Raw genomic sequence first — 26,184 nt, 5'->3', positions numbered from 1 at the left:
CCTGACTTTTAAGTGTACATTCGGTTGTTTTAGCAAAAGGTTTATCTTTGTTTTTGTGAGTTGTATTGATTTTGTTTCTCTGAATTTGCCTACGAACGAGGCATTAACAATCTGGATGCATTCTAGTCTTGATAAACTTATCTTGCACTATTTTGGCCTATGTGATGGTTTGCCCACTGACAAAATAAATTCAAGCTGATAAAAGCGTTTCTCAGCCACTTGTTAGCAGGCCGGGATGTAAAATCATAACACAATGCTCGCCTCTTTCACGGGGCAGCACAAGGCAGCGATCAACCCCCCTCTCCTCACTTCCATATCCAGTGGAGTTGTAGTTTATTACCATAACCCTCCCAAGTCAAAAGGACACCAGTTCCAAGCCTGGCAACTTGGTCCAGAGAGGGCTTCTCCCTTGCTCCTCACTCCGCCGGGCCTCTCTACCTGTTCTCGCCCACTGTCTACAGGTTCCGAACATTAGAAAATAGAAAATGTGATGATCTTTGTGTGTCTCTGTGAAATGTGTGTATGTGTGCGTGTGTTTGGGTGTAACGCGCCTCCTGTTTGGCTGCGCCGCCCGTCCGTCACGGCGCGAGCCAATGGCAGGCTGCCTTATATAAAATGAGTGTTTTCAGTCTCTCCGGGTTGCATGTACTGTATGTGGAGCAGTGTACAGTGGAGCGGAGGCAGCGCGGCTCCGCGAGCTCCTCTCCACTTTCCCATAGAGAGCCCCTGACTGGCCGCTGAGGGCGAGCCACACACACGCCCTCGCGCCGCGGCGAGCCCGCGAGGTAGGCGCCCGCCATCCGCAGCCTTCGCGGGCGCTCTCCCGCACTTTCTGTTTTCCGACTCACTTGCGAGCCGCCGGGGCTGCAGCCCGAGGACTCCGCGGCTGGAGCGGCGGCGGCGGCGGCAGCCGGTAGGGTGGACTTGAGGAAGGCGAGGGGAGCCCGCGCGTCCGGATCCCGAGCCGCCACCGGCCGGCGCCTCGCGGGCCACTTTCCCCTCAGCCAAAACTTTGGGTGGCGAGAGGTCGGGCCGAGGGTCGCGGCGGCCGCGCGGGTGGCGGGCCCGGGCCGGGGGGCGCGCGGCGCTGCCCGGCGAGCGCGAGCTGGGGGCCGGGCTGGGGAGGAGTAGGCCAGCCGGTGCCAGGCTGCGTTTGCAGCCGAGCACCTCTCGGCGCCCGGGCAGCGCCGCCTGAGGGGGCACGGAGCCGGGGCGCGGGCTGGAGGCGCCGGAGGAAAACAACAACGGAGCGGTCCCCACGCCGGCGGGGCGGCTCGTGGCCGCCCGGGGAGCCCCAAACTTCAAGGAGGCGAAAGTACGTGGAGAAGCCCCGGGCAGGGCTCGGCTGCCGGGGGGGAGGTGGGGCCTTGGGGGAGCCCCGGGGCAGGGGAGGAAGGTACGGGAAGGCTGCCCTCGGTGGGTCGGGGCTACGTTTGCGTGTGCGCGTCGGTGACCGGGAACAGCAGCCCCCAGTTGCTCGTTCATCTGGAGAGTTAGGATTGGGGTGTTCCGGCCCCGAGATCGGTGTCCCCCCTCGTCCCTCACCCCCCCACCCCCCCAGCCAAATGCGCGGCGAGTGGAGAAAGTGCTGTTTTAGTGCCAGAGTAGCCTGGAGGAAGAACAGGGGAGAGGGGAAGAGGGCGAAGAAGGCGAGAGAGGGAGAGGGAGGGGAGGGGGAGAGGGAGGGAAAGAGAGAGAGAGAGAGAGAGAGAGAGAGAGAGAGAGAGAGAGAGAGAGAGAGAGAGAGAGAGAGAGAGAGAGAGAGAGAGAGAGAGAGAGAGAGAGAGAAGAAACGGGAGGGAAGAGAGAGGAGGGGGGAGAGGAGGAGGGAGGCTGTGTCAGGATTTTGCTTGAATGTGGGATTATGTTGTGTCAATAAGTTTAAGGTGGAGAGAGCGAGGCTGGGGGTGGTGGCGGTGGAGGGGAGGAGGAAGGCCTTGGCTGTTTAAAGACTCATTCTGAAGGTAAGTTATGGCATTGCATGGTCGCGATGACAGAAAACTTGCAGGTCCTTTATCCGGGGATGGGGTCGACGCCTCCAGAAAGAGCCTCCCCAACCCTGAAGCCACGCTCCTGTTACACTGTTATTTGCTGCGATCCGGGTCGCTAGTAAATTACAGAAATCCGACTGGAGGCTTCTTTTCCTCCTCCACCTCGCTTGCTCACTCACCCTCAGAAATGTATTATTATTATTATTATTTTATTTATTTTGGGGATATCGCATGAAACTTAATGTAACTGAGACCGAACCCGAGTCCTGTAATTTACAAGGACCCTGGATCCAGGAATCTGGAACACGTTTATGTGTGAAATACCCACGATCATTTCTGCTAAATGAGGAAGGTAAAACGAAACGATGCAAAAAGCTAAGACACAACATGTACGACAGAGGGGGGGGGGAGAGGGAGAGACACAGAGACAAGCTATTTTTTGCTTTCCTTTCTGTAGAAAGGAAAATAAAGCGTGCATTGCCCTTCCTTCGCAGTGTGTAGGGTCTAGTCAATATTTTAACTGTCTGAGGACAAATTAGCCCAGGTGGATCTTGTTGAAAAGTTTCGCGAGGTGGGGTGGAGGTGGGGGTTGCGAGGGGGAAGGTGGGTGGAGGTGGTGGGGGATGGGGACCGAGCTAGCTCTGCCTCGGCTAATGGTCATTGGCCTGGGGCTTTGAAACCATTGCCTGTCCTGCTAATGACACGTCCAGTTCTCGTCTACCGGCCGTGGACTCCGGGCTGCCGTTCCTCGGGCTGGCTGGCGGGGACTGGGGTACTTTCCCTGCACGGGGAGGGGCGCTCTCGGCCATCCCTTGGGGCTGTCCACTCGTGGCGTGGGTTCCCCACGCGCGTCCTCTCTCCTGCGCGCCGCCGCCACCTCTGCTCGCGCGACTTTTGTAGGCAGTCTACGGCCAGGGGGCGCGGGGGTCCCCGGAGAGGACATCTCTGCGCGGCCACCCGGCGCCCGGCCCCACGCGCGCCACGCCGCGCGGTCTAAGCTTGGAATGGCAGCGCGGGGCCGGGCGGCGGCGGTGCCTCCCTGGGGGGCGGCAGAGGCAGCAGCGGCGGGATCTTCGCCGGGGCCCGCGGGAGGAGGAGGAACGGGAGGAGGAGGAACGGGGGAGGAGGAGGGGAAGGAGGAGGAAGAGGAGGCGAGGGAGGGAGGCGTTTTTCACCCCCCGCCCAGACCGCCGCCAGTTCGAGCCGGCACGGGCACAGGGACACCCCACTCGTTGCTCCTGCGTTGTGGAAAGGTGTTTAGCAGACTTTTACGCCCTGAGTGTGGGATTTACACTTCATTTTTTTCCTTCCTCCTCTTCCCCAAAGCAAGATGGACTCTATTGCCTTTCTCTTTCTCGCTCTACCTCTGCCTCTGTCTTGTCAGCCTTTAAGATCGACATTTTGTACTAAGATGCAAACTTGATGGTGACCAGCAACAAAGCCTGGGTGGGATCCCTCCCTGGGTGGGATCCCTCCCTCCCTTTCTCCCTCAGCGTTTCCTAGCTTCCCCCACCCCGACCTCGCCGACCTGGTGGCCTGCGCTTGCTGTCGTGAGCTCTGGAGAATGTGTTTTCCCAGGTCGACTCCGATCTCCAGTCTCGGGATTGTGACCCAGCCAAGCTGTTGGGAGCTGGCTGTGGCCGCCCAGGTCTGCAGGTCTGAGGGCTGTGGTACCTGGAGCCGCTGCTGCCCTGGCTCCTCAGGCTGGCTGACTCCTGGGCACAGCGAGGCACGGAGGAGTGCCCATCGATCTTTACGATTTGGTTACTGGTGTATTTGTTCAGGGGGTGGTGATCACTTGTGCAAGTTGATGAATGATCGTGATGTGGGCTTTCCTGTTCAGAACGGATCAACTTTCTGCTTTGTACAGACAGGGAGTAGAAAGCAGGGTTCTGGGGAGACCCTGGAATGCCAGCTGGGTTGCCCCCACTGGCTTTGAATAAGCGAAGAGCTTTCCCTTTCTGCCCTTAAAGCTCTCTCAGGGAGGAGGGTGGAGACAGGCAAGGGGCTGGTGTGGAGCTGGACTCCTGGGTTTTGTACTCTTGCAAAGCCTTCCCGTCCTGATGATGTGCCTTTATTTGTTACTTATAGGTTACTATCATATGACAAAGGCTCTGCTGCTGTTCATCTTCCTTCCTGTGGACCTCCATTTACCTTCTTCTCGGGTAAGTATGCACCTACCTGAGAGCGGGAAGTGGGTAGTGACAAAAGGGTCATTATTAGACACTTACTGGGGTTATAATCCTCCCCTCTCCCCCCTCAACACCCGGGGAGCTTGTCTCACAGAGTTTCTCTCAGGCTTTACAGTTTAGCTGTAGGCTATTGCCAGTTCAAGGTAGTTTAAATGCTTGTTTGCTTATCTGCCAAGTGTCACTTGAAAACTAATTATCAAATAGACATTTCAGTTGGTAATGAAGTTTTACACAGAGTTGAAGACCTAGTAAATTTGTCAGACAGTAATGTAGAAGGCTTGTAATGTAGGAATGAACTTATTAAAAGCTCAAGGAAACACCATAAAGAAGACTTCTCTAATTATGTGATGTGTTCACTTTTCCCCAGATACTCATCTTTTGTGGTACACGAAACAGTTACTGTTAGGTTAGGGAAGGTTTTATTTAGGTACTATAGTAAATCTTTTATTTACTGTACAAGTGTGATTCAAAATTGATAATAATTTCTGTAAAAATTTATGTAATCGGAGAAATTAGGAGCATTTTACTAGTCTTGTGCATAAAACAAACATCTACTCTGAGATTTATTGTTAACTGCCATTTTCAGATATATGTCTCCCAATCTCCGAAATGGAAAATTTGGCAAAATATGTCTGGGGTACTAAGTGTCTGAAAAGTTTGTGAGAGATAACAGTGCAGTGCAAACAGGATTTGCACAACATTTAAGAGCAACACAGTGTCTGGAAACTATAGAAAACTAATAAGCAAGTCAGCCCCTCCACTGTAAAGGTATTTAGAGTTGCTGATATCTAAGAAATTAGCTGTACTGAGTTTTATAAATTTTTAAATTTATGATAATACCATAGTGGATTTGGAAATTGTGTTTTGTGAATGAAAATGGGTTGGAGTCAGTTTTCCGTGAAAGAAAACTTGAGATGCCTTCCTTGTTTCCTGATTGGCTGGTTGGGATGTTGTATAGATTAATAGATATGTTAGTGTTAAATGGGATTAAGTTTGAAGATCAGGCCTTTGCGGTAGTCAGTAGCTAGTAACAAATACACTTGGACATTACTGGAGGGTTTAGGTAATGCAGGGGTGTAGGTAATTTAAATTTTATGTTTTTTTTAAGAAATATAAATATTATACTAGCCCTCACTGTTAGGTATTTCCTTCAATCAGAGCTATCATAAAGTCACATATATAGTGGACCAGCTGGAATGGTTGTAGTCTGATTATTTTGTAAGGTGAATTTAGTATGTACCAAAATATGTGGATTTTAGTATTGCCGATTTTTTTAAGTGTTTCCTTTTCTCTATATAGCAATAGATTCATTTACACAAAACACTACATTGTGTTCACTGTGGTGGAACATTTAATGTTACTTTTCCCTCTGGTAATGTATTTGACCAATTCAGAAACTTAATATGAGAATCAATATCAGAATAAAAGCAATCTGACCAGCTAGCTCCTGCATTTCTTTGAGATAGCAAATGGCTTCTTCATTAAAACAGTGTTTTAAAGGACTGTCTTTGAAGTCAGTAGAGTTATCGTGACAGTGTAAAACTGGTAGTGAGAGCTTTAAAAGTCACCTTGCGTTGTTTGCATCCACAATATATTTACTGGACATGAGGCTTTACTTATCAAAGTAAGAATTTAAAGAGCTTTCTGCTTCTGCATCATCAAGAGTTTCCAAACTTCTCTTATTCTGCATATCTCTGTTAAATTCTGAAACTGAAGCTCTGATTTGCATATCATATAAAATGCCAGCTATTAAAAGGGTGGATTATCTATGTTGTTTCATGGTGCTATGTCTTTGGAGTATTGGGGTGGTTTGAGGAAATCTTCCATTATAGACTTAGGTATCTTAAAAGCTTTACAATTTGAGACTTAATAAATCCATCTTGATCTTTGCATCTGATTAAAAAAAGTGTTAAGAGTTATGAGTTGGTGAGATAGCTTTGTTTTTAATATAGAAAGAACAATGGGCCTGAAAATAATGTGTTATTTGGCAGCTAAACTAATAAAACCACATTTTCATTAAGATGTAAAATTTCCAATTATTATTCATTAGCTAGGATATTTGAAGGGTGTACGTTTTCCTTACTTCATAAAGAGTATAGGTGCCAGCAGTGTCTACATCTTCATGTGAGTCTTGCTGTGAATATCAATTTTATGTTAGAAATCTTTATTTGAAGTAATCAAGGATTCCTGGCACTATCTTTAAAAAAAAAATCAACAACAACAAACTTTTGGGCATGTGTCACTACAGATGTGCCTGCTTTTGCTATACTTTAGGTAATGCCCAAGTTTCTTCCTAGTGTCTCACTACTGTGCTGACTGTGTTTCTAGCTGCGGTAATCAGATTAATTTAGATGTACGGATCATTTGCAATGTGGAGCTAAGTGTTAAGCAGATACTTAGGTCAAGAAAAAGGCAATTTTTTTGAACTTGTACTTTGGCGTCCACTCAGTCTTTAACACCTTATCACCAAGGGATGCTTTTAAAACAGGCTTGACTGATGTCGTGTCTCTCCTGTGCCTTGCATCAGATGTGCCTATATTTTTCAGTCATATCTGGGTGAAGCTAGACTTCAATTTCACGCGTATGCATAGTTGATCATTTTAACATTTCAGGAGTTACTTGGAATGCCAGGTGTATCATCTTAAAGCTGTCCAGATTTACTCGGAAAAATTCCCTATACTAGTGGGGATCCTTATCATATTTTTTCTTTCAAAGAAAAAAATATGTGATAAATATTGAAACAAGTGCCGATTAAACAAGAACATGATAGGAAGACAAGCCAGTAAGGAATTCTATCTAAAAACATAAATAGAAGATGAGAAAATGAGGGAATGAAATACTTAACAGTGTAAATTCCATGGAGTATTTGATTTATCCCCAAGAATACATAGTTAAATTATACCAATTGGTTCAAGGATCTCGGTAAGTGAAATAACTCCACATAGTGAAGAGGTTGGATGAAAAACAAAGGGAAAATAATTAAGAGAAGACTCAAAATACCGCAAAATGTTGGTTAAATAATTTTATGAGTAGTTATACAGAGACCTCAGAATGACTCTGGGGTTATAACAGAAACTCTTGGAATGGAATAACTAAGATCCTAAAAGTGACGGAAGGTTGTATTTTTTTTTTGTAAAAGGAATATCAAAATTTAAAAGGAGATAGGAAGATTAAAAATAGTTAATACAATCTAGACGGTGGTGGAGCACACCTGTAATCGTGAGGCAGAGGCAGGAGGAGCTCAGAGTTCGAGATCAGTGTGATGTACAGAGCGAGTTCCAGGTCAGCCAGGGCTACATAGAGAAACCCTGCCTTGAAAAACTGAGGGTGGAAAAGTTAAAACAGTTGTATTTCTTAAACTTACTTGGCTGAATTGTATGCAATATAATTTTCCTTCCCAAATAGCATCTGAGAACTAAGCAGGTCTCTTGAGACAGTGGATCGTATCGTCTGATATTTTATGTCTCTATAGAATCTTTATAAATTTCATTTGTTCTCAGCTGTTTTATGAAACAGAAACACCAAGTATGACTCCCTAAACTTACTTTAGAACTTACAGTTTGAAAATACCAATCTTGAGTGCACGCTAAAAATGGAGGCTCCTTTAACTAGATATTCTGCTCTGGTGAGGCCACCAAGAAACTTAGATTTAAACCAGTTCTGAAGGGGATTTTTGAAGTAGGTGGGAAGTACTTTGAGAAACTCTGGCATAACAGACCAATGGCTAAATATTGAGCAGGAGTCACCCTCTGAAATTGTTTACTGCTGAGGTCCATTCTGGCTTCCCCAGATCTAGGCTGTGTTTCTGTGTGTTCAGAGAAGTACTGACAGAGCCCTCATCACTGTAAATATCCCTGCATTAGCGTGTATAGGACAAGGGAGAGAGGCTTTGCACATAAGGAGCCTTAGGTTCTACTCTGTTCTCTTTGTTGCAGACTAGTTGAGGGACTTAGAGCGTGTCGCCTCTTAGCTTTAAAACTTCTGTTATTGTATGTGCAAAATGTAATTACTATACAATAGTGTGGGAACTACACAAGATAATAGCATATGTAATAATTCTTAGCTGTAATCAGCACTCAGTATATATTGTGTCTGTTTTATTGGACAAGTAATTAGGGAAGGAAATAATAATAATTAATAGTAAAAATAGCCAGGAAGAAGAAAAAGTCAAAGTGTGCCATAGTGGCTTTTTCATTTGGGAAAGGCTGTTTAACACATTTAAAAAGGCAGTGCCAGTTTGGGATTTAGCTATGTGGTGGGGTACTACATATACAAAGTCCTGGTTTCATTCCCCCCACTCCAACACACAAAAGGTACAGAACAGGACAAGTGGAGAAGAAAATGACTTCATATTTCATGGTGGTTAGCTAAGAGCATCGAGTGTTTTTTTTTCCCTGATAACTTTTATGAATACTGGGATGACTTAGAATTCATTGGCTCTCAATCTGTGGGTTGTGACCCCTTTGGGGGTTGCATATCAAGTAACCAATTCATAACAATGGCAAAATTACAGTTATGAAGTAGCAATGGAATAATTTTTTATGGTGGGGGGGTCACCACAGCATGAAAAACTGTATTAAAGGGTCACAGTATTAGGAAGGTTGAGATCCACTGTCTTAGATCATGTGTTCCTAAACTTTCATTAAGATGTGTAACTGATGTTTCCATATGGGCATCATGATGGCCCTTAGTGATAGACACAGGTAATGTTTTGCAGGACCTCATAACTAGTACTCTGTCCTGAGCTATATCCAAGCCACACTGTGGACTTAAGGTTCTCTGTGTGATAAAAACCTATCATTTCCTTATTAAGAAGATGTATCGGCATACAAATAACAATGATATTATAAAAATCTTGAATCTACTCATGGGCACATATGTAAGATTGTTTATAAACTGTGGTATTTTATTCTAACTAATTATTCAGGGCATTCTTCATATGCCATTGAAATCTGCTCTCTGCCAAGGTAAATTTTAGTGTTTGATAGGTTACATAGCAGAACATAAAGAGGAAGATAAGTTAAGGAGAGGATGAATGGGACATGCATTAAAATAAAAATTTAGTGTAAAAACCAAATGCTTAACTGGATGGTGGCGCACACTTCTAATCCTATCACTCGGGAGGCAGAGGCAGGCGGATCTTTGTGAGTTTGAGGCCAGTCTGGTCTACAAAGCAGTTCCAGGATAGCCAGGGGCTACACAAAGTCCTGTATCAAAAAACAAAAACAAAACAAACAAAAACAAATACTCGGAAAAACAAAACTTGAAATTTAATGCAAAGAAAGTATAGAAGTTAAATATTAGGGTTCTCAGCATTATCATTTTAAGTTTATACCTTGCTTTGCACATAGATATTCATTTTTAGGTACCCTCAACAACCATTTAATTTATGTAAATGAATTAAAATAATTAATTTCTTTTTTTTTCTAAGTTTTAGGATTAGCATTCCCAGGAACTCCTTCCCACTTTATGAGTTCTAATTTGTCACATTTTAAAATCCCCAATAAATTAATAAGCTTTGTATATCTTGAAAATGCGTTTGTACTTCACATGTATTTATTGAAGTAAAGTGTTTTTTTTTCTTCCTCAAAACTTTGGTATCAACATTCATTTGTCACCAAAACTTAACCCTGACTGTTACAAGGCTATTTAAATAATTTTCAAGTCCACTTAGACTGTACATTTAACTTTACATATAGCAATATATGTTTATTGTTTGCTCTATTGTAATCTAACTAGGAATTTTATATAATATGTGCTGTTTGTAGCATTTTTCTGTATTAAAACCCATGAAAACCCTTAAAGTCTGAATCTTGATTTGTATAGAGATGTATGGGTTTTAAATAAGGAGGGCGATCTATTGAGTTAACATCCTTAATTCATAGAGTGAATTATCGGGCATTCCTACCAAAGAACCTCTTTCTGCTGACTTGAATCTGTGATGAGCCACCTGGCTGTTTTGACTTCACTACAAGCTTGTAACTGCATCGGTTGTGCCTGTGGAATCCCTGTGGTTCTCTGTGTAAGGGTACAAGGCATAAAGAGGTGTAAAGCCAGGGAAGCCAAAGTATTGTCTTTAATATCTGTATCCTCAGTTGAACGGCGGGAAATGGCTCTTGAATAGGAAGGCTTACATGCACAAACTAGCTTACGTTTAGATGAGCTTCATGTTTTCCATTTTGTTATGGTTTTTAGTTTTATTAAACAAACACAGATCTCTGAAATTTTTAGAATCATTAAGTCTTTTCTTAGAGTGGTGAACACAATGCTACCTTTACAATATTTTGCGGTTACTGTAGGTTTGCAAAAACAGTTACATTGTCACTTACATGTGTTTCTTACCATCAAAAAAAAAAAAAAAATTCGGTGGTGTGGGCATTTAATTCCAGCACTCGGGAGGCAGAGGTGGGTGGATTTGGGAGTTCGAGGTCAGCCTGGTCTACAGAGTGAATTCTAGGACAGACAGCCAGGGCTACACAGTGAAACCTTGCTTTAGAAAAACAAAAGACAAAAAACAAAACCTCAAAACTAACAATGAAATGATAGACTGTTTTCTGAAAATTTATTCTATTCTTAGATAAGAATGTTTTTAGTTTTGTTTTATAGAGAGTCTCTATTCCTTTTTTAAAAAAATTAGGAAATGGTAAGACTATGCATTTTACTTTTAAATTCCTATAAAACCACCATGGGTAAATGAGAAACTTGCCATGAAGATGGTATGTGGTATGTGACAGTATATAACATGCTAGGGAGAAAGTAACACTTTGTCTGGTTTATAATTTTGCTAGAACTTTCAGTCAGTTGTCATTGATAGACACTGACTGTTATACTAAAGGATTGCTGTTTTGATGGTTCTTTTATTATTGATATGACTGTACTCCCTGATGTAGGAAAGCTGCAGATTAAAGACTTGGGTTTTATTAGTGGTGTTGATTATTGTAATAAGTTGTCACTTCCTCTGGCCTTTTCCTTTACTTAAAGATGGGTTTTTGTTATATAGTCCAGACTGGTCTTGAGCTCATAATCCTCCTGCCTCTCTGCCTGACCAAATGCCGGGATTATGGACCTGCACTACCATACCTGGCTTTATTTCATTTTTTTTGGTGTATCTTTCAAAACTTACTTAAGTGTAGTTCAATGATTGACTACAAATGGGGTGTAGTAGTTCACAAAACAAAACAAGAAAAAAAAATCTGTATGTAGCCATCAGACTTTATCTTTCTGAGTTGCAGAAATTTAAATTTTCTGTTTTTCTTTCTGCCTTCTGTTTTCCCTCTCTCAATATCCCTCTGAGCCTGTACTCAGTAATATTGCCTGTCAGTATTTAAAGATAAGAATATGGAGGTAAATTTTATTTTTTAAGCTTTAATTTGATTTTATAAATGAATAGGTTTTGGGTCGTTTTAGTATTTAACACTTCCTCATATTAATAAAATTGTTTGTAAGTGAGTTTGAGAATGTAAATGTTCCTCCATGTGCCAATTGGGATAGTGATGAGGAGACTGTAGTGGGACTTGTGAAATGAGGACACCTGTTGTTTTGATGGTGTAGACTGAGCCGAATTCCTTGTTCTTTCTTTGTCTTTGAAGGTGATAGGATGACTGTGTAGTTTGATTAATACTCAATGGAAAGCTACATGTCTTTTTTTGTAGAACTGTTTCCCAAATTGTGTTTTTGTTTTTTTTTTGAGACAGGGTTTCCCTGTCTAGCTTTGGAAAGTGTCCTGGAACTCATTCTGTAGACCAGGCTGGCTTTGAACTTGCAGAGATCCACCTGCCTCTGCCTCTGCAGGGATTAAAGGCCTGTGCCACCACTGCCACTGCCCGGCCCCAAATTGTGTTTTACACTGGGAGGAACAGAGAAACTTGGACTGAGCGCCTCCCTTTACTAGTTTACTTTTCACAATCACTTTCAGATGAGAAAAGTCCCTGTTCTAATGACAAAGAAACCAAGTCTCAGGATAAGTAATTTGTCTGAGGACACACAGCTAGTGAGGGTTTTTTTTTTCCAGGTGTAGACCGCTAGTGTGCACTGTGTGGTCTCCTGGGGCTTCGTCTATACTTACCTGCCATCAGGACCACATTCCAAGAAGCTAGATGTGAAAAGGTTTAGAGAATATTTCCACAAAGATGTACCCGGATTTTCTTTCTCTCAAAAGAGAAGTCGTCATTCTGAAATGATGGGACTGTATTCCTTATCACTTTTAGAGAAAGTCTCTGACTTGGGCCTAATGCACGAGATTTCTGTGAAAGGCAAAACCAGCTCCAAACTTAGTTTGCAAACTGGTCAGTTTTCTTTTTTGTTGGTTTGTCTAGTATGGAAGTGCCATAGCCATTATTGTTTTAATATTTATTAATTCCTCTCACACATTAGTAGAAACCATTGCTTCTTTTATGAGCAGTTACTTTTCTTAACTGAATAGTCAGTGGTGTTTGTGTTCTGGAATTTTTTAATAACCCAATCAATGAATATATTTTACTAGAGGAATTTGACAGTATAATATGGGGGGGAGTATCGTAAATCACTTTTCTGACATTTACTTTGAAAGAAAACTCAATATTAGTGGGAAAATTTTGAGTGTATTTTAGTTCACATATTCATATCTGAGTGCCCGTTGATCAAACATGCTCAGATGTGTAGAGTTAGCCAGAAGTTCCAGATTCATCAGTTTTTGAAAGTGGGTTGAGGAGATATGTGTTTTCCTTTTATTTTGCCCAAGAAACTTGTTTCTATTTCTTTTGTGATAAGTAGAATATATTCTATAAAATAAAAATTTGCATGGGAAAATACTTGTGTTTAAAATATAAAGTAACATATTTTGTTGCTAAGATCTTTATTCATATGAAACCAGTTTATATTCTTAGTTTTTTTAAGATTTATCTTTGTGTATATGAGTGTTTCCCTGAATGTATGTTTGTGTACCACATGCATTCATGCAGTGCTTGTGCAGGCCAGAAGAGGGTGTCAGATCTCCTGGAACTGGGGCAGACCTTCTGAACTGCCATGTGAGTGCTGGAACCACACCCCTGTCCTCTGCAGGAGCACTAAGAGCTTTTAGCACTGAGCATCTCTCCAGCTGCCCAATCCCATCCTGCAAGGGTTTCTCTGTGTAGCCTTGGCTGTCCTGGAACTCACTTTGTAAAACAGGGTAGCCTGGAATTCACAAGGGTTTCTCTGTGTAGTCTTGGCTGTCCTGGAACTCACTCTGTAAAACAGGGTAGCCTGTAATTCATAGATCTTCCTGCATCTGCCTCCTGAGTGCTGGGATTAAAGTTGAATGCTGAAATTAAAGATGTGTCACCACCACTCAGCTAGGTTGTATGTACCAGTTACCTTTTGTTTCCCTCCAGCCCCCAGAACTGGGGACTGAGCCCAAGGCCTTGTGTGCTTGCTAGGCAAGGGCTCTACCACTGAGCTAAATCCCTAAACCCTCAAATGTTTTTAAATCTGAAAATTCAGTGCTCAGTGTAGTTCAGTGATAAAAGATTGCAAGTTTGCTTTCTTAGAATGGGTCTCCTTTCTCTTTATTCATGAAACTTGAAAATACCATGTATTTTTTGTGGGTAATCATTAGAATATCGCTTTTCTTGCATTGGTCAAATAATGTTGAATCATAGGTGCTGGCCTTCCATTTGTTTAACCTCCCACCCTCACAGCTTTCATACTGTTCTCATTCAAGTAGGTTGTAATTTGAATTAGTTTAATTTATGATAATTGATACACTTCTTTTTCCTTGATGTGTTGTTATACTCAAATAACAGTATTTTCCTAAAAAAGTCTGATCAAATGCTGATGAGATTTAACTAGTCAAAGTCTTTTCAGTTTAACTCAGCATTTATGAATCAGGTGCCTACCATGTGCTGATACTTGACCTGGACTTTGGAGGTATAAAAACAAATACAATAATCCTTGTCCTCAAAGCAAACATGTAGCCAGGAGATGTAAATATCAGTCATATACATTAATATGTACTAGTTGTTCTGATAGGTGGGATATAAAATAGTACTAGGCAAATACTAGTGAAAAACAGGTCACTTCTAGCATAGGTGTTGAACCCTGAAATATGGGTGGGAGACCTTCTTTCTATGATTCTTGTTCTAATTGTCATTAATTATAAAACTAATTTCTTGGAGCACCGGGATTCGTTCTTAAAAATTAAGTTTATGGTTGGTAGTGGCATATTTCTGTTAATCCCAGCATTTGTAAGACAGACTGGAGGATGATGGGAAATTCCAGGCTGTTCTGGTCTACATGATGATTTCCAAGCCAGTTAGGGCTAAATAGTCAGACCCTTCCTCAAAAACCAAACCTAAAAAACAAACACCATCCCAAACCCCATGTTAATTTTTAAGTTTATTTAAACATCAGTACATCCTTATAATAGATTTGTATGGCTACCAAATTTTGGTACCAACTAATTCAGAGTTGTATTTCAGTCAAGTTTTTAAAATTTTGCTTCATAGCTATTGCTATTAATATCATAATCTGTAATGACACCATGATTGAACAAAAGTGTTTATGTAATATCCCAGAGAGGATTCTATACACACCAAAATGAAAAGCACGACTAATAGAACGGGAAATTTGAACTAGAGGTAAAAGGGCCTAAAGACAGGCCAGTGCAGATACATCTACAGTCATTAATATTTTTACCTAGATAAACTGTACTAATTAGAAATACCTTTAGTACAAATATTAGCATGGATTCGTAAGTTCTGCCTAGTTCCTTTATCAAGTGCTTTTCAGGTATTCCAGGGTGTTTTCGACCTGTACGTAGATTCCTTATTTAGGAAGCTGTGGGACTGGTGGACACTCCAGTTTGGTTCTTATTTTCATTTACTTACAATGAATAGGGTCTGATCTTATAATTGTGGTTTTTGCATATTTTCACCTAGTTTCATTTGTGGCCCTCTCTCGGCTGGTGACTTCTGACTGTTGGCCCAGTGTAGAATAAAACTTTGTTTCTAAAATACTGTACACAGTGTTCCCAGTTTTCAACCCAGGGTGCTTTTACAACAAATCTATTTAGAAATGATATCATAAGGAAGACGCTAATCTGGGAAAATATTCTTTATAAAGTCACATCACGGATAAAGACTGTAATGTTTTCATCAGAGTAGCAAAGAGGACAGAAACACTGATTAATAATAATCTGATCATTTTCCCATTCTCTGATTTGGAGCCATTTGGTTTCATTGAACAACAAGCATTAAATCTCATTATTTCCCAATCCTCATGGAAATAATGAATGTCTTTACAAGTCTCATATGTAGACACATGTTCTGGTCTTATTTGTTGCTGTAAAAGCCCAAGGCCCTGAGCACTCATTCAGATTTGTTGTAAGCTTGGCCTTTGTTTTATGTTAATGATTTTCTACTTATAATCTCTGCATAAATAATGAAAATTGTACACATTTTCTGTAATTTGAAAGGCCCCGAGGAATGGGATGACTCTGTGTGTGTACAGAACTGTGCCTCTGCAGACGCACTCACAGAGTAGTGATAAGCGTGTCACGTGAAACTCTTGTCATGCTTCATATGTTTCTTTTTAATTTCCTTAAATGTGATCCTCTGTATCATTCCTGATGCATAGACTTTGAGCCCAATTTGAGACAGATGTTAGGAATTAGGTAAAATGTGTACTTTTCTTCATTAATTGAATGGTTTTCTAAAAAGTTTTGACTCAGTTTGGTAATGTCATTTCAGGACACCTCATATTTATTTCTAATTGATATTCACTTAGCAGTGGCTTCTGGTTTTACAGATTGAAATTTTATCATCAAATCTCAATGTAATCAGTGTTCCCTAAAGTATATATTGGGGAACTGCATAAATACAGCATTATTTTGGTAGAGGCATCATAGTACCTGATTGCAAATTATACTATAGATAATAATAACAACTATATTTTAATATCTATAGTAACAAAAGCAGTGTAAAAAGACACATTGATCAATGAAATAAAAGAGAACCACAAAATGAACCCACACAGCTATAGCCAACTAATCAAAAAGTTTATTATATCCGTTCGTCTGTCTGTCCGTCCATCCATTTATTTATTTAATGTGTTTATGTCTGTGAGTGTATGTGCATATGTACTGTGCACATGCCTATCCATGTGCAGAGGCTGGAAGAATGCATCTTATATTCTTCTTTTACTCTACCTATTTCTTTACATCTGGTGTCTCTCTGAGCCTGGGACTTTCACTTTTCTGGGCTGGGTTATAAATCAGCAAGCCCTTCCTTTGTTTCCACCTCTCTTTGAACCTGGGATACGCAAAGTTAAAGACATGCAAAGACTCCTGACTTGCTGCATTGGATCTATGATCTAAACTGCCCATCATGATTGTACAACAAATGCTCTTAATTGCTGAGCCATTTCTACAGTCCCCAGCCCCCTAATTTTTGACAATGATGTAAAAAACAGACATTGGAGAAAAGACACTTCTTCTTCTACAACTGGGTCTGGGAAGTTTGGATAGCCACATACAGAAGAATAAAATTAGATTTATATTCTTCACTCTGTATAAAATCAATTCAAGATGGATCAAAGACTGAACTTTTTTTTGTCTTTTTTTTTCTCATGGTTTATTTTTTATATTTAAAAATTTCCATCTCCTCCCCTCCTCCTCCCCCTTCCCTCCCCTCCCCTTCACCCATACCTTCCCTCCCTCCCTCCAGGCCAAGGAGCCATCAGGGTTCCCTACTCTATGTTAAGACCAAGGTCCTCCCAACTCCCCCCAGGTCCAGGAAGGTGATCGACCAAGCTGAGAAGGCTCCCACAGAGCCCGTCCATGCAGAAGAATCAGAGCCCAGCGCCATTGTCCTTTGCTTCTCAGTCAGCCCCCACTGTTGGCCACATTCAGAGAGACGGGTTTGGTCGCATGATCCATCAGTCCCATTCCAACTGGAGTTGGTGATCTCCCATTAGTTCTGTCCCACCGTCTCCATGAGTGAACGCACCCCTCACGTTCCTGACTTTCTTTCTCATGTTCTCTCTCCTTCTGCTCCTCATCAGGACCTTGGGAGCTCAGTCCAGTGCTCCAATGTGGGGCTCAGTCATTTTCTTCATCTATTGCCAGGTGGAGGTTCCCTCACGGTCCTGAATTTCTTTCTCATGTTCTCTCTCCTTCAAAGACTGAACTTAATACAGAAACTCTGCAGCTGCTAGAGGGAAACACTAGCAAACACATTAACATAGGAGGGACCTTTGAATGTATCTTCTACACTGCAGACAGTGGAGAGACAGCATACAGAATGAGAAGACAACCTTTGCCAGCTATATATCTGACTCTGTAAAGAGCACCAGAATATAACATCAAAACCCATATTAACTATTTAATAAATGGACAGATGAATTGAACAGTTTTTGAAAGAAGAAACTGAAATGGCCAATATATTTTTGAAAAATTATTCAACATTCTTTGTTAATCATCAGGGAAATGCAAATTAAACCTGCATTGAGATTTTGTCTCACCTGAGTCAGAATGGCTATTGCGAACAAAACAAATGACAGCAAATGTTGGTGAGGATGTGGGAAAGAGAAACCCTTTATACTAATGGAGTTGTAATCTGGTACAGCTATTATGAAAATCAGTATGGAGGTTCCTCAAAAAACTGAGAATGGAACCACTGTATGGATCTTGCTGTCTCACTCTGGGTGGCCCCTGAAGAAATCTGTAAGTCACAAGAATTCACAAAGATCCATGTTTATTATTTATTACTATGCTGTTCACAGTAGTTGATGCAGAGTCAGTTTGGATGCCAACCAACAGACGACGAATGAAGGATGTGGTATGTATACACAGTGGAGTTTTTTTTCTCCCTTTTTTTAGTTTTAAAGAATATTTATTTTGTAGGAAAATAGGATTAAAGATCATTAGGTTCAGAGAATTCAGATTCAAAGAATGTCATGTTTCTTCTTCTGACATAAAAGTAGAAGACTCTGAGAGGAAGAATGAAGTAAGGGAGGGGAGAGGTATGAAGAAGAGGAGGTAATGGGGTGGGAGATGAAATATCATTTTCATGGAGCTAGACTTACCTACATACATTTCTACGTATACATGAAGGAAAAAGGGAGACATTTTGTAGGGAAGAAGGGGCCAGTGAGATGATGGAGGGGTAGCGGAGGTGTGAAGACGAGCATGGTACAACGATGCATATGTGTGAAAATGTTATAATGAAACTTATTATTTTTGTGCCAGCTGAATAGTGAAGACTAGTAATGTTTGCAGAACAAAACAACAGTGGCTCTGGTCTTAGGATATCTCTAATGTAGTAATAACACATACACATTCTGAAATAGAAAGTTAAGGTCTCATTACATCTATGGGTTATAGGGCTGGTGAATATAGGGTGATAAAACATTAAAAACAGAAATTAGGGTGGGCTTGAACTTTAACTTTGCTTGTATAAACATCTTTAGCCATCTCCTCATAATGCTTGTTTAATCTAAATGAGACAAAGTGAACTAACGGAGACCCCAGGTTAACACTTCTTGGGTCAGACTTCCCACCCTAAATATATGCTCATCCAAGCCTCTGGCCTCCAGGTTTAAAACGATGTTAAAATTCAGTAAAAGAATTTGAGGATGTATTGTTGATATCTTTATATTTATTTATAAATTACATGTCTCAGGTAATTACAACAGTAAAATATTAGAAAGTTACAAAGATCAATTTAAAAAAATTCTTATGTTTTCCTCTCATTTTAAATAGACTATCTGGTTTATATTCTGGGGTTCAAGAGCCCCACTCTGCAACTCACTACCAAACTGGTTAGTGCCACACCAATTTTAAGTTCTGTGAGGATCAGGGGCTTTGCCTTAATCTTTGCTATTTCCCTTAGCATATAGACAATGGCAGGGGTTCCAGAATACTGTTAAATGGATATGCAAATCAGGATATTTGGTAAGGGAAAGGGCAGGGTCTAGATTATATATGAGGAATCTGGTAAGAATGGGAACTGTTTTTCTTTGCTGTATTTTTTGTGCCTCTAAAAGTGCCTGCCACACAGGGAATCAGTAAATATTAGCTTCCAGCATAGGGGTGTGGAGACTATAGCTTAGCTTGAGGTATCTGGGAAATCCCATGCGTTGATAGGTGCTATAAAAAGTTTCAGGACAATGTATGGAGACAGATACTGTATAGGTAGGTGTAATGATCATGTGGTAGGGTTAGCTAGCAAGAACGTCTCCAGGGAATGGCTTTGGAGATCTCAGATCTTAAAGATAAAATTGAGACCATCTTAGACAGTGAGGTCTGATTTTACTCATCTTTGTATGTTTTACTCATCTGTGTGGTATGTGTTCTAGGATGTGGTTAGTAGGTGTCTGATTAATTTTTGTTGAATTGGTTGTTTTATACTGCACTTGTGGATAGGAGCTTCTGGCCTATAGCAGTGGACCAGGGGCCTTTAAATGTATACTGTACTGGCAGTGCTGCCCACACGGATGTGCTTTGGTGACATTGACTGCCCTGATCCTATTCCTTCTTCCCCAGTACTGGAAGTGGGTATGTCACATGTCAGCCCAACCTTGTACTGTCACAAGTAGGACTGAATTAGTTGCAAATACATTTTAGGAAGGTCATTTACATTTTCTTTACTGCTTTGGAATTACCTTATTCAGACTTTTTTTTTCTTTTTTTACAGTGATAGAAATTTCTAGCTAGATTCTGTTCTCACCTGTACCATCAACTTAGTTCTGCATACCCACTTGGAGTGTTTTTGAGCTCCTGTCATGTTCTAGGTGCTGACCTAATGGAATTCCTAACCTTGGAGTGACAGTTTAAAATTGCCTTTTGTATTATTGACTGATGCCAGAGTTGGGGAGAATAGACATTATCTCTCCGGGTTGCTGGGTTTTCTCCTTTAAAAACTAGCCACACGAATGCAGTTCTTTGCCTCTGCCATACCCATCAAGACAGGTACATGTTTATTTAAAGCAGTTTCACATCTGCAGACAAAATAAACTGCAGAATTCTAATTTGCTTTTCTAATGCCTTGTAGCAAATGTAGGAAGTTCCCTTTTTATTGTCTTACGAAGACAACCTGGTCTGCCCAAGCTATCCACAAATGAATGCAAGTTTAATTTTTTCTCAGAAATCCTCTTGCATCTTTCGGATGATCTCCAAATAATATTTAAGACAGCTTTATTCTTACCTTGTTGGTCATTAAGTTATCAGATCTTTATTGTGAGACTGTAACCCTTATTTTACTACTGTACGGTGCTAAAATCATACACTTGTAACTTAGAGTTTGTATTGTGATTTAATTGACATGGTCTTATTTGTACTTAAGAATTGTCTGTGAGGTGGCTAGTAAGATATTCCCATTTTACAGACATAGATGCATGCTTAAAATTAGTGGCTTGACCCAGCTGACTGAGTTTGTACTAGCTCCCCTGAGGGCAAAATTTACATATTCTAGCCATTCTTCTAGAAAGCTGCCTCTGTGCAAGACAGAATTTGTGAGCTAAGATTTTTTTCCACTCTTATTTTCAACTTGTTTAGATTACTGTCACCTAGAACAGCAGTAAGCTTTAGTTGTTTATATCGAAGTGAATCCTAAATTTCTGATGTGCTTAGATGTATTTGTACTTTTAAGTGTTTAAAGTAATGTGAAAAGTTTGTTCTCGGACAACATTTTTTAGAGCAAATGACGGGAAGTAAAAGGACTGTACACTGACGAAGAACGAACTTTGAGTATGTATATGTTCAGTTCTCTTCACCTTACCTCCTCCCAACCCTTTCTCTCTCTGTCTCTCTCTCTGTCTCACTCTGTCCCTCTTTCTCTCTCTCTTTCTTCCTTTTTGTCTGTCTGTCTGTTTGTCCTTGTCCTCCTCCTCCTCCTCCTCCTATTTTTTTTCCCCTGAGGCAGGGTTTCTCTTTGTAGCCCTGGATGTCCTGAAAGTCAGAGATCCATCTGCCTCTGCCTCCCTAGTGCTGGGATTAAAGTCCCTTCCCCCTTCATAAAGATGAATTGTTGCTATTTTGAGCAAGCTAGCCTTGAATTTGAGATTCAAATAACAGGTTACAAATATGTGTCATATGCTTGGTATTTTTATGTGGGATTCACATTGTAGTTACAGGGTATTTTTTTCTCTATTGAAACATTTCTGAAATTATAATGAAAATTAATTGGAAACTGTGATACCTAGATATTTGAACTACTCTTATTTCCAGAGCACATTCACTTCATAATTTTATGTCAACTAGTGCTTTCAAAGAAATGAAGGCAAATAGTGAAGTGTTTTATACACACACACACACACACACACACACACACACACACACACACACACACACATATTAGTTTGGCATGTTTAGGAGAGGGTTAATAACCAATTAGAAGATCTAATATAGCACTGCCAACTTTAAAAAAGGAGACCTTTCAATATAAAAGTTATTTCAAACCGGACTCTGAATGTGGCTGACGGTGGAGGCTGACTGAGAAGCAAAGGACAATGGCGATGGACTTTGATTCTACGGCATGGACGGGCTCTGTGTGAGCCTTGTCAGTTTGGATGCTCACCTTCCTGGACCTGGGGGGAGTTGGGAGGACCTTGGTCTTAACATAGTGTAGGGAACCCTGATGGCTCTTTGGCCTGGGGAGAGAGGGAGGTGGGGTATGGTTGGAGGGGAGGGGAGGGAAGGGGGAGAAGGGGAGGAGATGGAAATTTTTAATAAAAAAATGAGAAAATAAATAAAAATCTATTTTATTATTTTTTTCTTTTTTCATTAGTATTTTATATAATGCAGAGGTTGGTTGTATTTGTTAGGCTATATATCTAAATAACCTCAAAAGTAAAGAGATACTATAATTTACTGTAGGAGAATAGTGAAAGATTGATTACAGTAAAACTTCAGAACCATTTTGTGTGTGTGTGTGTGTGTGTGTGTGTGTGTTTGTATGGGGCGGTGGTGGTATGTGCACAACAAGCTCATAAAAGCCAGATGTTGACTTAGGTGTCATTCTTCCTCCATTGATTTCCACTGTATTTTTTTTTTTCTTTTTTGGTTTTTCGAGACAGGGTTTCTCTGCAGCTTTAGAGCCTGTCCTGGAGCTAGCTCTTGTAGACCAGGCTGGTCTCGAACTCACAGAGATCCGCCTGCCTCTGCCTCCCGAGTGCTGTCCACTGTATTTTTTGAGACAGGGTCTCACTGATTCTGTTAGGCTGGCTTGGCAATCAGCTCAAGGGATTCTAATGTCTCTGTTAGGACTGTAGAGCAAGCTGTGGTGTTGAGCTATTTTAACTTTTTAAAAAATAGGGGTGCTGGGTTCTTATGCTTACACTGCAGTTACTTTACTGACTGAACTATCTCTTTAGCCCAACTTAGAAAAAACTTCTTGTCTTAAAAATAGGGTTGCATGTATCCCAGGCTGGCTTCAACCTTACTGTGTAAAGGTGATCTTGAACTTCCCATCCTCCTTTTTTAATCCCCCAAATGCGGGATTGTTAGTGTGCCTCGCTATGCCTGGTTTATTAGAGCTTAAATCCAAGGCTTCCTGAACGCTAGGCAAGCACTCTTCCAATTGAGCTACATCTCTAGCCCTACTAAAACTTAATTTCTGTAATTGTTATTTAGTTAGTATAATGTTTTTGGACATGCTGTAATGTGAATGAATTAAGAAATTCTGTTAAGAACTTGCAGTTTGGCAAAAGTAGAGCATACTGCTCATTTTGTGTAGTTTATATTGATAGCAGTGTTAGAACCCATGAACTTGTTTAAAGTGGCATAGGAAAAGAGAAGCCTTAAGATAGCGAGGTAGAATTCCTCCCCAGACTCAGTGGCCCCACTCCTTTCTATCAACCCCTGTGTTGCAGGAATCATCATTCTCAACTTTAGATGCAGGAGCTGAGCCTCGGAGGCTCCCCCACTTTCCCTGTTATTCTTATGGTCAGTGGATTGGCCATTTTTTCTCAGTTCGTCATCACCCCCTCCCCCTGTCTGCCTCTTGTTCTGTGGCATGGCATTTGCACCACCCCCTGGACCTGTGCGGATTCCCACTGAATTGTAATGCCCTGGGTTTTAAAGCCTTACTCTCCAGCTCAGGATAAAATGGCCTTTTTAAAATTTGTGTTCATGCATTGTCAAGCAGATTGCTGTGTGTATTTGTTCCTCAGTAGCTCCTTTCTAGAATCATTTCAAGATTAAGGTAAATTCGTGAACTAAAAAGTTAATGTTCTATAGAGATGGAATATCTGTGGTCAGAAATATAAAAGTTGAATGGTTTTAGGTTGAAGTACTATGAATCTAAAGAGACTAAGTAGAATATTAACTATAAAAGAGATACTGGAGATCTTGGAGTAATGTATTCCATCATTTGAAGTTTGAAGAAAGTCTCAGATTAAGGAAGTATGACCCAGGCATGAGTGGCAGAGCATATATAACACCCCTTGAGTTGTTTTGCTATGAAAATGGGTTGAGCTTTAAAATAATGTGAAAACATTAGCTGGTTGGTGTCACTGTGATCACACAGGATTATGTGACTTTTTGTTTCTATTGAGAATGAAGCTAAAACTGTGTACACACATTGTGTGTTCCTTTACTTTATGTTACCTTAAAATCACCTTTATATATCTATTACTTGAAATTACTTTATTCCCTTCCTGTGCAAGTTCTCATTGACTTTTTGATATGACCTGATTTTGGTGGCTAACAGATAGTTAAATGAAACATTGCTTCAGTGTTGTTCCCTGTGTTTAGATCAAGAATTTGCAAAACAATCACAATCGTTAAATGGCATGCTAGTTTATCAATTGCCCTGAGTTTATTACTGGCTGATCTTGGGAACAGCCATCTCTGCCTCAGCAGCTCATCCCAATCCTAAGGAGAACAGCCTTTAGACCTTATTCTGGTGTTCTTAGACTTGTTTTGTCATGAGAGTGTAAACCACTCAAAGCCGATCAGAAGAGAAGTCTGTCAGACTGTAATGGAGCTAGTTTTCTGACTGACTTGTACCCATGATGCTTCCTGGTGGTCGTATTCAGAAACTTCTGTAGTGAGACAGTGCTCACTACTAGCTGGTCATGGACTGAAGCCTCTCGTATGCACATGGACAAACAATAAATTAAGATCCATGGCCATATTTTAAGCCTAGTATTTTTATAACTTTTCTGTGAAAATACTTCTATTTTACAGTTCAGGAGGAAGTCTGCTGTGCCTCTTCAGAGTTCTGCTCCTGGGAGTTTGCTTGGCAGTGGGCATTATTTAGTCTTGATCTTCCAAAGACTAAGAACCAGGTAGTCCAGATAGGTACCTTGTTCTATTCTTTGCGTAAATTTTAGAAAAAAGGCACCTTTTCCTTTAAGGTACTTTATTTCCAAATGCTGGAAAATTGTCAAAATAGACTGATTTTCTTAGAACAAGACACTTTATTGTCTTCTGTCATGAAATTGCCTTATAAATGTACAAAATATTTGTCTCTGATGTAATGGCACCTCATTGGGGTGTACATTGTTTGACTTACAGAGATGTAGGCAGAGACTCTGTAGGTAGTTATAGACCAGGAACTCATGCCTTTAAACACAGATACTAAAACATAAACTCTAGAAACTGGTAGAGAGAGATTTTAAACATAAAATACTTAGTAATTATGGAACTCATTTAAAAACTATACACACAGGACAAAAGGCTAAGTAGTGGAGACATTACTTCTGTAGTGCATTACTGACAAAGGCTTGATTCTGTCACGTGCCTCTTGGCTTAAACAGTTTCATATATTTTCAGTTAGTCTTTTTTTTTTTTTTTTTTTTGATTTTTCGAGTCAGGGTTTCTCTGTGGCTTTAGAGCCTGGAGCCTGTCCTGGAACTACCTCTTGTAGACCAGGCTGGCCTCGAACTCACAGAGATCCACCTGCCTCTGCCTCCCGAGTGCTGGGATTAAAGGCGTGCGCCACCACCACCCGGCTAGTTAGTCTGTTTTTTAAAGTTTGATTACAGAAGAAAAACTTTCTGACCTTTATGGAGGGGGTTTCCCTTATGAGATGGGTGCTGTGATAGAATGAGAAAATGACTTTAAGCATCTCCTTTTAGCCGTCATTAAAAGCTAATAGTCATATCATATAAGTGAAACTTGATGGTATTTTTAACATACCAAAAATTGGCAACCTGTGAAGAGGCAGGGATTTTCTAGGAGGATTTGAGTTGGGAGAATGAGAGGGGAAAACGAGCCTTTTATAAATCTTAAGTGGCAGCTAAGTGGAAATAAAAGCTTTTAATTTTTGTGGGACAAGGTGATAAGAGATTAGTGGAATCAGAAAGTCTTCAGTGTTGGACATCAGTCTCTAGGGTGGGCGTTCAGAGAGCTGAGGACTGTATATGTTTAATCCTTGCATATTTACAAAGACAGTAATGTAGCATCTGTATTTGGAATAGTCCCTAAACTCATTTTCTTTTTTAAACAAGGATGATGATTACTTTCTTACTCTTTAAAGAATAGCAACACCAGGATTATTTATCAGGAAAACCATTACTATGTGGTGTGTGTGTTGGGGGTGGGAGTTAGCTTTTGTTCTTTGGCTCCAGCTCTCTCAAGTCTTGGTCCTGCTCAGTAGGTAGTGATGATGTGTTAAGTGGTTAAAACCACAGTTTTGTGAGGTCCTTCGTTCCTCTCAGTGAGGTACATGGCTGTAAAACACAGGCTACAAACAGATTTCACAATGGTGCTCTCCGACCAATCCTCACGGTCTGGAAGAAGGAACAGTGAGACCATCCTGGCTTGTAGGGAAAAGTCAGTTTGGATAAGGTGGCTCAGAGGTGCTAATTGTTTCCAGCAGGAAAATTGCACCTGGAAGCTCAAGGTAATCCCAGAACCGTAGCTTTTATTTAGGTCCTGTGAGCTAATGACTGGTTTTCCTACACAGTGATACCTAACCTGCCTTTTCTGCACTCAAGCTCTCAGCAGACTGGCAGTTGTTCTCTTTCTTCAACTCTTTAGGTTTCACAGTAATATTACTTGTTTCCCAATTATTTTTGTCGACAACTTATTATTTTATTTT

The 26,184-nt window shown here is 41.0% G+C and overlaps 1 protein-coding gene across 6 annotated transcripts in view; it reads left to right on the top strand.

Annotated features, from left to right (window-relative positions):
* Window positions 1–654: 654 nt before the first annotated feature.
* Bbx (BBX high mobility group box domain containing) overlaps window positions 655–26,184 on the top strand; it is a 241,533-nt gene continuing 216,003 nt past the window's right edge. For all 6 annotated transcript variants that reach the window (XM_038345735.1, XM_038345737.1, XM_038345734.1 and 3 more), the window contains exons 1-2: window positions 655–785; window positions 4,083–4,156. The gene's annotated coding sequence lies outside the window, so the exon portion shown is untranslated. The remainder of the gene's footprint in view (window positions 786–4,082; window positions 4,157–26,184) is intronic.

The sequence above is a fragment of the Arvicola amphibius genome, chromosome 10 (genome assembly GCF_903992535.2).
Source record: "Arvicola amphibius chromosome 10, mArvAmp1.2, whole genome shotgun sequence".
Lineage (NCBI taxonomy): Eukaryota > Metazoa > Chordata > Mammalia > Rodentia > Cricetidae > Arvicola > Arvicola amphibius.
The sequence above is the reverse complement of the archived record's forward strand: the minus strand, read 5'-3'. Positions and strand labels throughout refer to the sequence as shown.